Below are 15,571 nucleotides of genomic sequence, written 5' to 3' on the forward strand. Positions count from 1 at the left end.
ATAAACGGCATAATCATTTTGTCTCAACGTATATTCATTTCCTATTAAAATGCATCATTAAATGAAAGTGCATTTTGAAAAGATTTTTTTTCTTCAGTTTTTTTTTTTACTGTTTTCTGCAACTTTTTTCAATCTTTGTTTGATGGTAAATACCTAACATTCTCAATACTCATTAATTTCAGGAATGGGGATTGCCTTAAGATTTTTGTAAGCCTGAATTAGTACTAGGACAGACTTAAGCAGGGATACATAGAAGACCCAAGATTATCGTTACACTTAACACATACACACAGACACACACACACACACGCACGCACGCACACACACACACACAAACACACACACACACACACACACACACACACACACACATATATATATATATACATAATACACATGTATGTATGTATTCTGCTAAAATTCTAATAACTCTAAAGCACTCATAACTTTAAAATTGATGCTATTATTTGTGAATCTCACATATATGGATAATTTTAATTCATATAACCCCATTCTTGACATCCAACATACCTTTGAGATCCCTTCCCAATTTCATGTCTCCTCTTTTTCTCCCCTTTCCTCCTATTCCTCCTCCTCTTCTCCATGTTCTTGTCCATTCTTAATTATTCTAAGTGTGATTCCTGCTGGTCATGTATTTATTGATGTGGGGCCATCTCCTGAATTGTGATCAACTTCTCAGTATCTACACTCACTCTCCCCCAAAAGATTCACCCATCATCACCAGCCATCAACTACCAATATCTCCTCATAAAAGGATGAAGCCTTATAGAAGAAACTTTGTTTTACAGAATAATCTTTTCAATTTTATGAGTTCCCATTTGTCTATTGTTGATTTTCAAGCCTAAGCCATTAGTATTTCATTCAGAAAATTTTTGCCTTGTGTGCACATTTTCCAGGGTCTTTGCCACTTTCTCTTCTACTAGTTTCAGTGTATCTAGTTTTATGTGGAGATTCTTGATCCACTTGAACTTGAGGCTTGTAAAAGAGATAAGAATGGATCAATTTGCATTCTTCTACATTCTGACCTCCAGTAGAGCCAGCACCATTTGTTGAAAATGCTGTCTTTCGCCGATATGGAGGACAGGAAGGGAAAGCTGACAGCAGCCTGATAAGTCTGTCTCCTTAGAGGTCCCCCAGAGTCTGACATACCCAGAGGCAGATACTCAAAGCTAACCATTAATCTGATCAAAGGTTCCCAATGGAGAAGTTAGAGAGTAAACTGAAGGAGCCTAAAGAGTTGGTGGCCCCATGAGGAGAGCAACAATACCAACCAGCCAGAGCTCCCCAGGGTCTACACCACCAGCCTAGGAGCACATATGGAGGGACACATGACTCCAGCTATATATGTAGGGGAGGATGGCTTTGTTGGGCATAGGTGGGAGAGGAGATCTTTGGTCCCAAGGCTGAACACTTAGTGGAGGGGGGATCTGAGGGTGGGGAGGGGGAGTGGGGGGTAGGTGGGTGCACACCCTCATAGAAGCAGGAGGCGGGGGATGGGATAAGGGGTTCCTGGGTGGTGGAAGGAATGTGGTAAGGGGATAAAATTTGAAATGTAAATATTATATCCAATAAAAGACGGGAAAAAAAGAAAAGTGGTTAGAACCAACATCCTTAATAAAATGTCAGACCTCTTAAAAAAAAACTATGTTGATACTAAAATTTGTTTTGAGAATTGTATATTGAAGAATGATCAGCCTTGGTGTATCTACTTATCAAGCAAGCTGGGCAGACCTGCTCAAACTTCTGATGTCCTGGAATTCAATCTGGATGCAGTGAAGACACAGCATCAGAGGCTTATCAATTTACTCTTACCCCCACTCCTCTTCTAATATCTCAATGCCCATAATCAGCTTGAAGAAGCTAATGAAGAGTCAGCACCCCTATTCCCTGGGCTTGGGGACTGAGGTGGTAAATGTTGGGCTGCCTTTCTAGGGAAAAGTAGTGGTTTGGTGGGAATAGAGAGGATTAGCTAGGATTTATTGCATAGCCATAACCTATTAGTAGAAATCTGTACAATTATTATCAAGATGAAGATATAATTTCTTAAATGGCACCAATTTACTTTGATTACAAATTTTAAGGTTTTCACTGGTACGAGCTTCTTATTGATATAAAAGTGAGATGAATATTGTTACTCTTATAGGCATTGTACCAATATAACACATTTAAAAATACAAGGCTTAGACACAGTCCTTCTTTAACTTTTTTAACAGATTTGCAATGGTTAGCCTGTGAGTTAAGGGACTATAGCAAATTCATGGCTTGGTGTTTGTTGTTAGGGTGTTTTCTATATTTTATGTAGAAATAGCTGAGTGGAGTTAAGAGACAACAGTCCAGATTACCTTACATGGATAGTCGGTTTTCAAAACGTCAGAAGTCCACAGAACTGATTTTACAAACATTTCTGTATTAATGTTCATTTTGATTAGAGACCTGTCTGCTCCTGACAGCTTCCTGTATTGAATTCTAAGAAGAAATTGAGCATCTTTGGAGTTACTCCAGTTGTGGGGAGACAGCCACTAGACCAGAATTGCCTCTTTCCAACAACAGACAAATTACTGTCCAGAAAAGGACACACTTGCAGAATAGTTGACTGATTATAACTGCTTAGACAGAGTAATCAGCCCTTAATAATTCTGCAGCACTAAGGTCTGTCAGTTGATCCTGGGGCAAAAGGCAGAAGAACACATGCTCCAACGATTTGTAGTATAGGGAGTGTCCAGGTGTTCAGAGGTCTCTATAAATTGGCTAAGTTTTAGAAGCTATGCTTTGTGCTTCCCACAATTATAGTTAACTCAGTCATTCTGGATTTCTGATGGGGTTGAAAACTTATAGCCTCATAGCCAATCCTGGCTATTTACCTTGAGAGAAAAGATTTGAGTGGATGGTTTTCAGTTGACATTCATTCTAAAGCTGAGGGAAAAGCCAGGTTCAGAACTAAGTATTCTAGTTAGGATAGATGACAGAGGTTCTGGTTAGTCAACAAAATGATGGACTGGGTATTAGGACTATCTTGTACCTCACTGGTACAAATTGGCATAATTATGCTCTAATTGTATTTTGAGAGCAAAGTTTTATTTTAACAGGAAAGGTGATAAGTAGGAGGAACTAAGTTGGGAGGAGTACTGAGAGGAAGAGAAGGAGTAAAGAGAGGAGGAGCAAAAGGAGAGGAGAAGCTAGGTGATGAGAGAGAGAAAGAGGGGGAGACAGGGAGGCAGATCTAGGTTGGATAGTGGGTTACACCTCTGATTGAACATTACCAAATTTATAAAGCCTTTGATTAACATTTATAAAAAATATATAAGTACAAAAGGGAAAGGGGGCATGAGATAGGGGTTTTCTAAGGGAGGCGGGAATGGGGAAAGGGGATGGCATCTGAAGTGTAAATAAAATATCCAATAAAACATAAAAAAAGAAAATGATGTCTTTTTCTACTGGATGGTTTTAGAAGAGCCCCTGGTGTTGTAGATTCTTTGTATAGTTCTTTTTGTTTTTACTTGTTTATTTCAGGCTGAGTTTGATTATTTCCTACCTTCTACTCTTGTGTGTATTTACTTCTTCTTGTTCTATAGCTTTGAAATGTGCTGAAATCTGCTAGTGTATTCCTTCTCCAGTTTCTTTTTGTGGCATTTAGAGCTATAAATTTTTCTCTTAGCCCTGATTTTATTGTATGCTATAAGTTTCCATATGATGTACCTTCATTTCATGGGTGGGTGGGGGAATACACTCATAGAATCAGGAGGATGGGGAGAAGGAAAAAAGAGTTTCAAGGGAGAAAACCAGGCAAAAGAATGACATTTGAAATGTAAATAATGTAAGTATCTAAAAAATTTTTTTAAATGATTTTTATTTGTAGGTAATATAGTATGGCCTATAGGAATTTAAATATATATATATATACATATATATATATGTATATATATATATATATACATATATATATATGTATATATATATATATATACATATATATATATGTATATATATATATATAATTAACACACTTATGAACTAATTGGCAGGATGGCATATTAGCTATATATAAACACACTGTAGAAATCAATATTCTTTTTGTACACCAGAAAAAATGAAATTACAAAAATTCCATTTGCAGTAGCATTAAAATAGTATTTTCTTTAGAAACTGGTACATTAATTCAAACATTAGAAATGATGCAAAAGTTGAATTATTCATTAGAAAAGAAACAAAATTATATTACACATAATATCTTATCTTCAAATTTCCTGTTCAAAATCTAATGAGCAGGATACTCAGATAATGGCTTGTGGATCAATGGAATGAAATTGAGAACCCAGAAAATTAAGCCTGATTTTTTGGTCAGTTGGCATTTACAGGAGTAGCAAAGCAACCTCGCTAAGAAGGTAAAGTGCAGAGACGATGCTTTTATGTTGTATTTATATATTGTACTTATACATACATTGTACTTATATATTATAAATATTTACCTCACGTCATCCATAAAAATTAGCTCATGGTTGTAAATTCAAGAGCCAGAACTATGAAACTTGAAGTTGTAAAAGAAAAAAATCTGTATGATTTTGTGTCAAAAAGAGTCCCTAGATAGGCCACTAATACCTTGATTTTAAAAGGAACAGCTTGGTAGTGATTGTACTGGTAAGCTCTGCCTACTAGTGTGATCATGGTATAAATGGCATGTGCAAGATGGAATCTATTTCTGATATTGTTAACTAGGCCAAAACTTACTGACTGCTATGGTCATAGATATGGGGGAGACCTAGTATTATTATTTTTCAGTAAGATCATTGTACTGAACTGTCCCTTAAGTTCCCATTTTTATACCCACAGATTAGTGTATCTCTCAACCCTCATTGAAGGCATTTCCTTTTGCAGATGGTGATTAATACAGAGAACAGTAGCTGTTGAGTGTATTACAATCAATACCACTCATTTTCCTCCCAATATTTGGGGATAATTGAATAGAGGACTGAAGGAGTATAAACAGTAGATAGTGGACATCTGCAATAGAGTTTTACTTATTGATCATGGTAAGACACTTGTGTACATGAGCTCACAGATGCTATGACTTCATGCACAACACCTGTTTTCATATTTGTCAAGTTTTCAAAATTGTTATTCCTATCTATACATTATAAATTATCTCATAATAGATGTAGAAATATTCCATAGTGTAATGAAGACTCCATTTGAAACTGTCAATATTTTGAATATATATTTCCCTAAAGAAATAGAAATTGCCATAAAAACAGGAAAAGATGCCCAACATGATTAAATTTAGGGAAAAGTAAACTTAAACCAGTATATGAAATTCCATTTCATACTTCAGTAGTAGTTATAATTCTGTTGTTTTAAAGACAAATATAAGTATTCTTGAAGATGTGGAGTAATAGAACCATCCCACACAGCCAGAGTGAGCACAATATTGAATATTCCATTTCAGACATGTTGTGAATTTCTTAACAATTAAAATAAATGAAATCCAAGGTCCCAAGGATTCCACTTCTCAGTGCATTCCAAGGAGAAATAAAAACATATAACCATACAAAGTCTTGGACTTTATGGATATTCATGGCAGTGTTATTCATAATAGCCAAAAGATGGAGACTGCCTTAATGCGCATCAGCTGACAAACTGATGCAAAAATGTAATGCACTACAGAAATTCTATTTAGCACTAAAATATATGGAAGCAATTAGGATTGTGAGAAACAATTTCTCAAACTATATTATGTTTATCATCAAATAACCCTGAATGTACTCAAAATTATTGATAGTAACGATAAGTACATTGTTATGGGATGTTTTGACTGTCTTCTTGACACTATGTTGAATCACCTTGGAAATGCACCTTCCATGAGATATTTTCTAGATTAAGTTGGGTTGAGGTCATTCTTTAAGTGATTTTTTGAATTTAGGTCACTGGGTTTGAAAGACTTACTGTGATTTTGGACTGCACCATTCCTTGGCTGGGCTCAGGGTTATTGCAGTCTAGACTGACTGTGGTATTAACATGCATGTTCCTGTCTGTGGGTGAACTGTAGCTAGCTACCACAGGTTCCTTCTCCTTCAGCTTCCATGTGATAATGGATTGTAATTCACCCATGCCAGGTATTCTAACTTTTCTTCTGCTCCCGGGATAAACATCATGGTCCAAACCAAGTGGAGAAGGAGAGTATTTATTTCAGCTTATAGGTTACATATACTCCAAATATATATAGCCCATCTCTGACTGCTCTTCAAGGAGACCAGCATTCTAAACAAGATTGTGTAGAAACTAAAGGCAGGAACTTGGAAGCAGGGACTGAAACAGAGACCACAGAAAGGTGCTCATTACTGCCTAGGCTTATGTTCTGGTACTTTTATTACAGGCCCAGTAAACCTGCCTAGGGATAATACCATACGCAGTAGACTGAACCGTAGTACATCAACTAGCAATCAAGAAAATATCCCCTATACACACCATAGGTCTGTCAGATGGAGGCAATTCATCAGCTGAAAGTTCCCATTCTCAACGTGTCAAGTTGAAAACCAGGATTGCCATTACAAAAAGAATGTAAAATTTCTGGTTATGCTCAGAAGCAATCCCCCCAAGCATTGTCTGCAAGAACTGAATGAGAAGGAAGATGTAGATTTGTATGTGGCTGGAGTTAAGAAGTTAAGATTAGATGTGCTGAGTTAAAGTATTTAAGACAGGAATTCTGAGAGACATTTCATGTGAACAAAAGTGGACAGGGCAGGAGTAAGCTTTGGAAGCTGCTGGTTTGAAAGGCAGGTCTCGTTGAAGAGCAAGGTGTGAGGCTGGTCATTGTGCATGATTGCTTTCAAGAAGTGAAGAAGAATGAAGGCTTAAAGTAAAACATGCTTGGTAACCTGGAGAGTTTAACAGTAAGCAGGATTTAAACAGTAGATTTAATTAGTGAAGATAGATAGTGATAGAAACTATTTGTAGATGAGGTCATGTATCTCAGGATAACTAAGGTCTCCCAAAAGGGACTACCCAACAAGAGATGAGAGATGTTTCATATACTATAGAGAAGAAGTCTTTACAAACAAAATCTGTAAATAAACATTCAGAAAATTTAATGGTGAACAACATAAATCAATTTGATACCTTGAGGAAGGTGGTTATTTTGAAGTCTGTAATTAGTTGTATCATACTCAAAAATGTAATTTGTCAGTCTGTCTAAACAGATATTGTCATGAACTCATTAGAAGTAATATTTCTAGGACATGAAATAGGGTGTCTATAGTTCTAAAAATATTTTTCTTTTTTTAAAGTCTGAAAAATATGAGAAGTATATTGAGTTAAATCAATCCCTGAAGTGTAGATTAGAGGAAGAAAAGAAGAAAAGCAAGAAATATACAAAACTGCTAAGCAGGTACAATTTTATTATTCCAAATAATCCACATATTTATTTAGTTAGTAGTAATTTTCTCAAAACCTATGAAAAATGTAATTTCATATCTGCATTTCCATAAATAATTATTCTATGTAGAGTATACCTAATTTAATAGGGTTAATTGGTTCTCTAGTGCCTAACTTCTTGAGTTCTCTGAATATTTTGATATTAGCGCTCTATTGGATGTAGAGTTGGTAAAGATCATTTGCCAATCTTTTGAGTTGGTCTTTTTTCCTATTGGCAGTGTCCTTTGCCTTACAGAAACTTTTCAGTTTTATGAGGTCTCATTTGTCGATTGTCAATCTTAGAGCATGACCCATTGGTATTCTGTTCAGGATTTTTTCCCTGCAGTGATGTGTTGGAAACCCTTCCCTATTTTTCTCTTTTATTAGATTCAGATTATCTGGTATAATATGGAGGTCCTTAATCCACTTGGACTTGATCTTTGGACAGGGAGGTAATAATTGCTCAATTTGCATTCTTCTACATGCTGACTGCCAGTTGAACCTGCACGATTTGTGGAAATGTTCTTTTTTCCCCCACTGTATAGTTTTGCCTTCCTTGTCAAAGATAAAGTGACCATAGCTGTGTGGGTTTGTTTCTGGGTCTTCAATTCTATGCCATTTTTAAAAAAATCACTATTTCTCTGTAGTACAATTGGAGATCAGGGATGGTGATTCTGCCAGAAGTTCTTTTCTGTTGAGAGATTTTTTCACTATTCTGCAATTTTTGTTATTCCAGATGAACTTGAGAATTGCTATTTCTATTTCTGGGAAGAGTTAAGTTGTAATTTTGATGGGGATTGCATTAAATCTGTAGATTGCTTTTGGTATAAAGGCCATTTTTATTACTTAAATCCTACTGATCCATGAGCAGGGGAGATCTTTCCACCTTTTGTGGCCTTCTTTGATTTCTTTCTTCAGAGACTTGAGTTTCTTATCTTACAGATTTTCCCCTGCATGATTAGCATCACATCAAAATATTTTATATTGTGACTATTGTGGAGGGTGTTGTTTCCCTATTTTTTTCTCAGCCCATTTATCCTTGAGTAAAGGAAGGCTACTGATTTGCTAGAGCTAACTTTATATCCAGTCAGATTGCTGAAGTTGTATATGAGCAGTAGGTGTCTCTGGTAGAATTTTCAAGGTTGCTTATGTATACTATCATATCATCTATTAATAGTCATATCTTGACTTCTTCATTCCCAATTTGCATCCTTCTGATGTCCTTTTGTTTTCTTATTGCTCTGGCTAGATTTTGGAGTACTATATTGAATAGATGGGTAAGAGTGGGCAGCCTTGTCTTGTTCCTGATTTTGGTGCATTGCTTCAATTTTCTCTCCATTTAGTTTGATGTTGGCTACTGTTTTGCTGTACATTACTTTTATTATGTTCAGGTATGGACCTTGAATTCCTGATCTCTCCAATACTTTTAAAATGAAGAGGTGTTGTATTTACTCAATGGTTTTCAGCATCTAATGAGATGATCATGTGGTTTTTTCCCTTTGAGTTTGTTTATATAGTCAATTATGTTAATGGATTTTCTTATATGGTACCATCTTTGCATCCCTGAGATGAAGCCTACTTGATCATAGTGAATGAATGCTTTGATGTCCTTGGATCCAGTTTGCAAGAATTTTATTATGTATTTTTCCATCAATTTTCATGAGGGAAACTGGTCTGAAATTCTTTGTTGTTTGGTGTATGTGTGTGTGTGTGTATGTGTGTGTGTGTGTGTTGTTTAGGTATCAGTATAACTGTGGATTCATACAAAGAGTTGAGTAGTGTTTCCTCTGTGTCTATTTTGTGTAATAGTTTGAGAAGTATTGGTAGTAGCTCTTCTTTGAATTTGTGATAGAATTTGAATTTGTGATACTAAACCCATCTGGTCCATGGGCTATTTTTGGTTGGGAGACTATTAATGACTGCTTCTATTACTTTAGGGGTTATGGGACAGTTTAGATGATTTATCTGATCCTGATTTACTTTGGTTCTTGGTATTGTTCAAAAAATCATCCATTTTATCTAGATTTTCCAGTTTTTGTTGGGTACAGGCTTTTGTAGTAGGTTGTGATTATTTTTTGAATTTCCTCAGTTTCTGTTTTTCTGTCTTTCTTTTCATTTCTTATTTTGTTAACTTGGATAGTGTCTCTGTGCCCTTTACTCAGTATGGATAATAGTTTTTCTATCTTGTTGATTTCCTCAACGAACCAGCTTCTAGTTTGTTGATACTTTATACATGTCTCTTTGTTTCACCTTGGTTGATTTCAGTACTGAGTTTGATTATTTCCTGCTGTCTACATTTTTGTCTGTGTGTTCATTTTGTTGTTGTAGAGCTTTTAGATGTGCTTTTAAGTATGAAAACACCCAGAGCGCTCAGTTTTCCTTAGAACTGCTTTCATTGTGTCCCATATGTTTGGGTATGTTGTGCCTTCATTTTCATTAAACTCTAAAATATCTTTAATTTCTTTCCTTATTTATTCCCTGATCAAGTTATCATTGTGTAGATAGTTGTTCAGCTTCCATGAGTATGTGGGCATTCTTTTGTTTTTGTTGTTATTGAAGACTAGCTTTAGTCAATGGTGGCCAGATAGATTACATGGGATTAATTCAATGTTCTTGTATTTGTTGAGGTTTGTTTTTTGTCTGATTATATGTTCAGTTTTAGAGAAGAAACCATAAGGGGCTGAAAAGAATGTCTTTTCTTTTGTTTTAGGGTGAAATGATCTATGGATATCTGTTAAATATATTTGGTTCATAATTTCTGTTAGTTTTACTGTATCTGTTCAGTTTATTTTCATCATCTGTCCATGATGTGATGTGAGAGTGGGGTGTTGAAGTTTCTTACTACTATTGTGTGAGGTTCAATATGTGCCTTAAGCTTCAGTAATGTTTATTTTACAAATGTGGGTGCCCTTGAATTTGGGGTATAGATGTTCAGAATTGAGAGTTCATCTTGGTAGATTTTTCCTTCGATGAGTATATTGTGTTCTTCCCAATCTTTTGTGATAACTTTGGTTGAAAGTTTATTTTATTGGATATTAGAGTGGCTACTCCAGTTTGTTTCTTTGGACCATGTGCTTAGAAAAACTTCTTCAGCCTTTTACTCTGAAGTAGTGTTTGTCTTTGTCACTGATGTGTGTTTCCTGTATGCAGCAAAATTGTAGGTCCTGTTTAGGCATCCAGTCTGTTAGCCCAAGTCTTTTTATTGGGCAATTGAGTCTGTTGATGTGGAGAGATATTAAGAACAAATAATTATTGCTTTCTGTTATTTTTCTCGTTAGATGTAGAATTATGTTTGTGTAGTTCTCTGCTTTTGGGTTTGTTGTGAGTAGGTTAATTTTTTGTTTTTTGGTTTGTTGTTGTTGTTCTGTGAAGGTTCCCTCTTTTTGTTGGAGTTTTTGTCTATTATTCTCTATATGGCTGGGTTAGTAGAAAGATAGTGTTTAAATCTGGTTTTATAGTAGAATATCTTGGTTTCTCCATCTATGGTAATTGAGAGTTTTGCTGGGTATAGCAGCATGGACTGGCAACTTTTGTTCTCTTAGGGTCTACATGACATCTTCCCAGGATCTTCTAGCTGTTACAGTCTCTGTTGAGAAGTCTGGAGTAATTCTGATAGGTCTGCCTTTATATGCTACATACCTTTTTCCTTTATCACTCTTAATATTTTTTCTTTGTTTTGTACATTGGGTATTTTTATTTTTAGGTGATAGGAAGAATTTCTTTTCTGGTCCAATATTTGTTATTGTTGTTCTGTAGGAATCTTGCATGTTTATAAGCATCTCTTTCTTTTGGTTAGGGAAGGTTTCTTCTGTAATTTTGTTGAAGGTGTTTACTGTCTCTTTGAGTTTGGAATCTTCACTCTCTTCTATACCTATTATTCTTAGGTTTAGTCTTTTCATTGTGACTCAGATTTCTTGAATATTTTGAGGTAGAAGCTTTTGCTTTTTGTATTTTGCTTGACTCTTATGTCAATATCGTCTATGGTGTTTTCTACACCCAAGATTCTTTCTTCTGTCTCTTTTATTCTGTTGATGATGCTCGCATCTGTGATGCCATAGTTGTCTCCTTTCATGTTTTCATTAATGTTTCTATTTCAATTTTTAAATCCAGGAAAGTTTTGTTCAATTCTTTGGATGTATCAGAACTGCCAGGGGCCCAGCTGCCTCTGGGTGTGGGTTGAATGGATGGGGATCTAGCAGCACACGCTCAGTTTCCAGGAGCAGATGCAAACAAGCATGTAAGTAATTCTTTTTGTGGTCCTATCCTGAGAAAATAAAATAAATAAACGAAGCAAAGTAAAGTTTTTCTTACTCCAGCAATTATCAGCTTCCCCCCGCCCCCCAATTATCAGCTTCTCAAAACAATTAAGGAAGAGTTGGGGCCTGGAGATCATCTACCAAATCGAAACTAAAATTTTGGCTAGTGTTTTTGAGTGTAGGTCTTATATAGCTACTGGCAGCTTATGAGTGCAATAGCCATGTCCAGAAGACATTTCACAGTACTCTTCCTCACCCTCTGCTCTGACCTTCCTTCTGACACTTCTCTGTGATGCTGTCTAAGCCTAGGGTGCATTTATGCAGTTTGTTTTTGTAACTTTCTGAATTGGAGCTGAGCATCCATCTCTCATTCTCAGAACTTTGAATAGCTATGCATATGTTCACCAGTTGCTGTCTCTGAGTAAGATTGAGCACAGCCCAGATCTCACTTCAGATCTAATAAGGTTGCCTCAGCATGTTCTACTGAACAGGTTGTAATTCTTTTTGAGATTTTCATAAATGTATATATTTGATTCTTATTACTGTTAACCATTCTGTTCTATGTTATTTCCCTCCTACATCTTGCTAATCCCTACTCCTTCCTACAACTTTGTACCTTACATTCTCATTTTGTTGTTTTGTTTTGTGACCCACTGAGCTTAACTACAGCCATAGGTTGGTAGCCTAGTTGGTTCACACATGGAAATACAGCTGAAGACAATGACTCCTTCTCTCTCAGCATCCATTCATTGGCCAGTAGTTCAGAAGGGAAGGTCAGATTCCATAAGTTCCTTCCCTGTCTTTGCTCATTCACTGACTGTGCCAGTCTTGTGTCTCTTCATCCTTGATTGTAATGATTGAAGTGACCAGAAGATGGCAGCAAATAGATCTCCTTTTCTTTCACATCCTACATTCTTTCTTTCTCTTCTGTGATGCTCTATGGACTTAGAGACTGCAACATAACTCTTTTTTAGGTATCTTAAAACAAGTCCCCTATTCCCCTGGCTTTCAAGATTCTTTCAAACCACATTACACAATGAAATTCTATGCAGAAAGCCTTCTTCTGAACCTAAGTCATGCAAGAAACTGTATGTGTTTCAGATTTAACGTTTAAGTCTTTGACCCATTTGGAGTTAATCCTTATGTGTTGCAGTAAATACAGGGCTAATGTTATTCGTCTCCATGTGGACATCTCATTTTCCCAGCATCATCTCTTGAAAATGCTTTCTTTTCTCCAGTTTATGGCTTTGGTATCTTTGTCAAATATTAAGTAGTTGCAGTGACATGTACATATGTTCACCTTTCAGATTTGTTACATGTGTCTATTTTTGTGGGAGAACCAAATTATTTGTATTACTATGGCTTTGTAATTTATCTTGGGATCTGGAAAGCAATTCCTCCAGCATTGTGCTTTTTTGCTCAAATGTTTTTGGTACCAGATGACTTTCATTTCTCTTTTTGTAATGAACGTGATGAGTATTTTGATGGGCCTGCATTGAAAACTTAAATAGCTTTTGGTAGAATGGTAATTTTCACAATATTAATTTTACCAATTCATGACCATGAGAAGTCTTTCCATTTCCAAATGTCGTTTCTGTCTGTTTCTTCAGAGTTTGAAGGACTTAATTGTAAATATCTTTCTACCTGGCTAGAATTACTCTGAAACATTTCAGTTTCCTTGAGGCTGCTGTGAATGGGACTGTATCCAGGAACTCTTTCTCTCTACATTTGTTGTTGGTGTATAGAGAAGCTATTGATTTGTGCAAGTTGTATTCTGTATCCTGCCACATTTCTGAATTTGTTTATTATTGGTAGAAGTTATCTTGTGAAATTGTAAGTCTTATGTATAGTATCCTATCATTTTCCCAAAGCAACAGTTTGACTTCTTTTTTTAATTTAACCATTGAACTCGTTGTACTTGCTTTATTCATCCAGCCAGAGATTTGAGCACAGAAAGTGTTCTTTCTCTCTTTATCTTTTCTTGATAATTTTAGTTTGAAGTCTATTTTTATCATATATTAGGGTAGCAACTCCTGCTTGTATCTTAGTACTATTTGAATGGAATACTGTCTTCAACATGTTACTCTACTGTGGTATCTGTCTTTGAGCTATCATTTGTTTCTTGTAGACAACATTTAGATGGATTTTCCTATTTCTCTCAATAAAATAAAAATAAAGATCAAAAACACCAACTAATATAAGGATTTCATACAACATATTTTGTTCACATTCTTTTCTTTAAACCAAATCCTTCCAGATCCTCCCCTCCCTGACCAACAATCCTCATGTTTTTTTCTGTTTCTTAAATACAAAAATAGATCATAAAAACATGTGTCCTTGTCATTTGAAGGTCTGAAAATTTTTATACGTGTGCTTACTTTATGTAATAAATCTGTCCTCTGTTATAAAATAATTAAACAATTGTATTTTAGGAGCTGGGCATGCTAATGCATACCTGTAATCCTAGCTCTTGGGATGTGGAGGCAAGAAGAACTAATGTCTACTGTTATCTGCAGCCACATAGCTAGTTTGGAGACAGCATGGACCTGATAAAGCCCTATTATTAAAAGAAATTTTAAAAACTTCACTTACTCTCTCTGATCATTTCCTTCAGGGTAAAGAACATTTTTAAAACAAGACAAAAGAACTCGAATGAACAAGAAAATGGAAAGTTTACTTGTCCTTAAGATTTAAATACTAATCAATCTGAAACAGATGAGATTAATATACTAAACCATAAGGTATGTTTTAATTGGTTTCAGAGTAAAAAACTAGTTACTATACTTTTTTCAATTACTTTATCCATGCAATAAAGAATTATAAATATTTTATCACCAGAAGTCATTGAAATGGTTATTTTTCTATTCACATATATATGCTATACATTTATTTCTGTCTTTACACTGGGCTGTGACTTTTTTGATATAATCTTTTTTTTTATTAGGTATTTTATTTACACTTCAGATGCCATCCCCTTTCCCCATCCCCCCCCTTTGAAAACCCCTATCCCCTACCCCCTTTTCCTTTTTGCATTTATACATTTTTTAAAAATGTTAATCAAAGGCTATATAAGTTTGGTAATGCTCAATCAGAGGTGTAACCCACTACCCAACCTAGATATATCAACTAGCTTTGACTGGTGGTGACACGTGAACATCTGCCTCCCTGTCTCCCCCCTTTTTCTCTCTCTTTCTCTCTCTCATCACCTAGCTTTTCCTCTCCTTCTTCTCCTCTCCTTACTCCTTCTCTTCTTCTCTGTACTCCTCCCACCTTAGCTCTTCCTACACATCACCCTTCCTGTTAAAATAAAAATTTCTCTCAAAATACAATTAGAGCATAATTATGCCAATTTGTACCAGTGAGGTACAAGATAGTCCTAATACCCAGTCCATCATTTTGTTAACTAACCAGAACCTCTGTCATCTCTCCTAACTAGAACACTTAGTTCTGAACCTGGCTTTTTCCTTGGCTTTAGAATGAATGTCAGCTGACGACCATCCACTCAAATCTTTTCTCTCAAGGTAAATAGCCAGGATTGACTATGAGACTACAAGTTTCGGCCCCGTCAGAAATCCAGAATGACTGAGTTAATTAAAATTGTGGGAAGCACAAAGAATAGCTTCTAGAACTTAGTCAATTTATAGAGACCTCTGAACACCTGGATACTCCCTCTACTACAAAATGTTGGAGCATCTGTTCTTCCGCCTTCTGGCCCAGGATAATGTTTTGTGATTAATGACCTTTGCTGCATATATTTTAAACTCTCCCAATTATCTTCACTGTTGTATGCATAACTGTTCTTTGTTGCTATGTTATGTCTTCATGTTAAGAAAATATAAAAGTCTGTGTAGAAAGACCCTTTGTTTTTAAGAAAATGAAAGCACCTTCTT

The sequence above is a fragment of the Arvicanthis niloticus genome, chromosome 25, assembly GCF_011762505.2.
Source record: "Arvicanthis niloticus isolate mArvNil1 chromosome 25, mArvNil1.pat.X, whole genome shotgun sequence".
NCBI lineage: Eukaryota > Metazoa > Chordata > Mammalia > Rodentia > Muridae > Arvicanthis > Arvicanthis niloticus.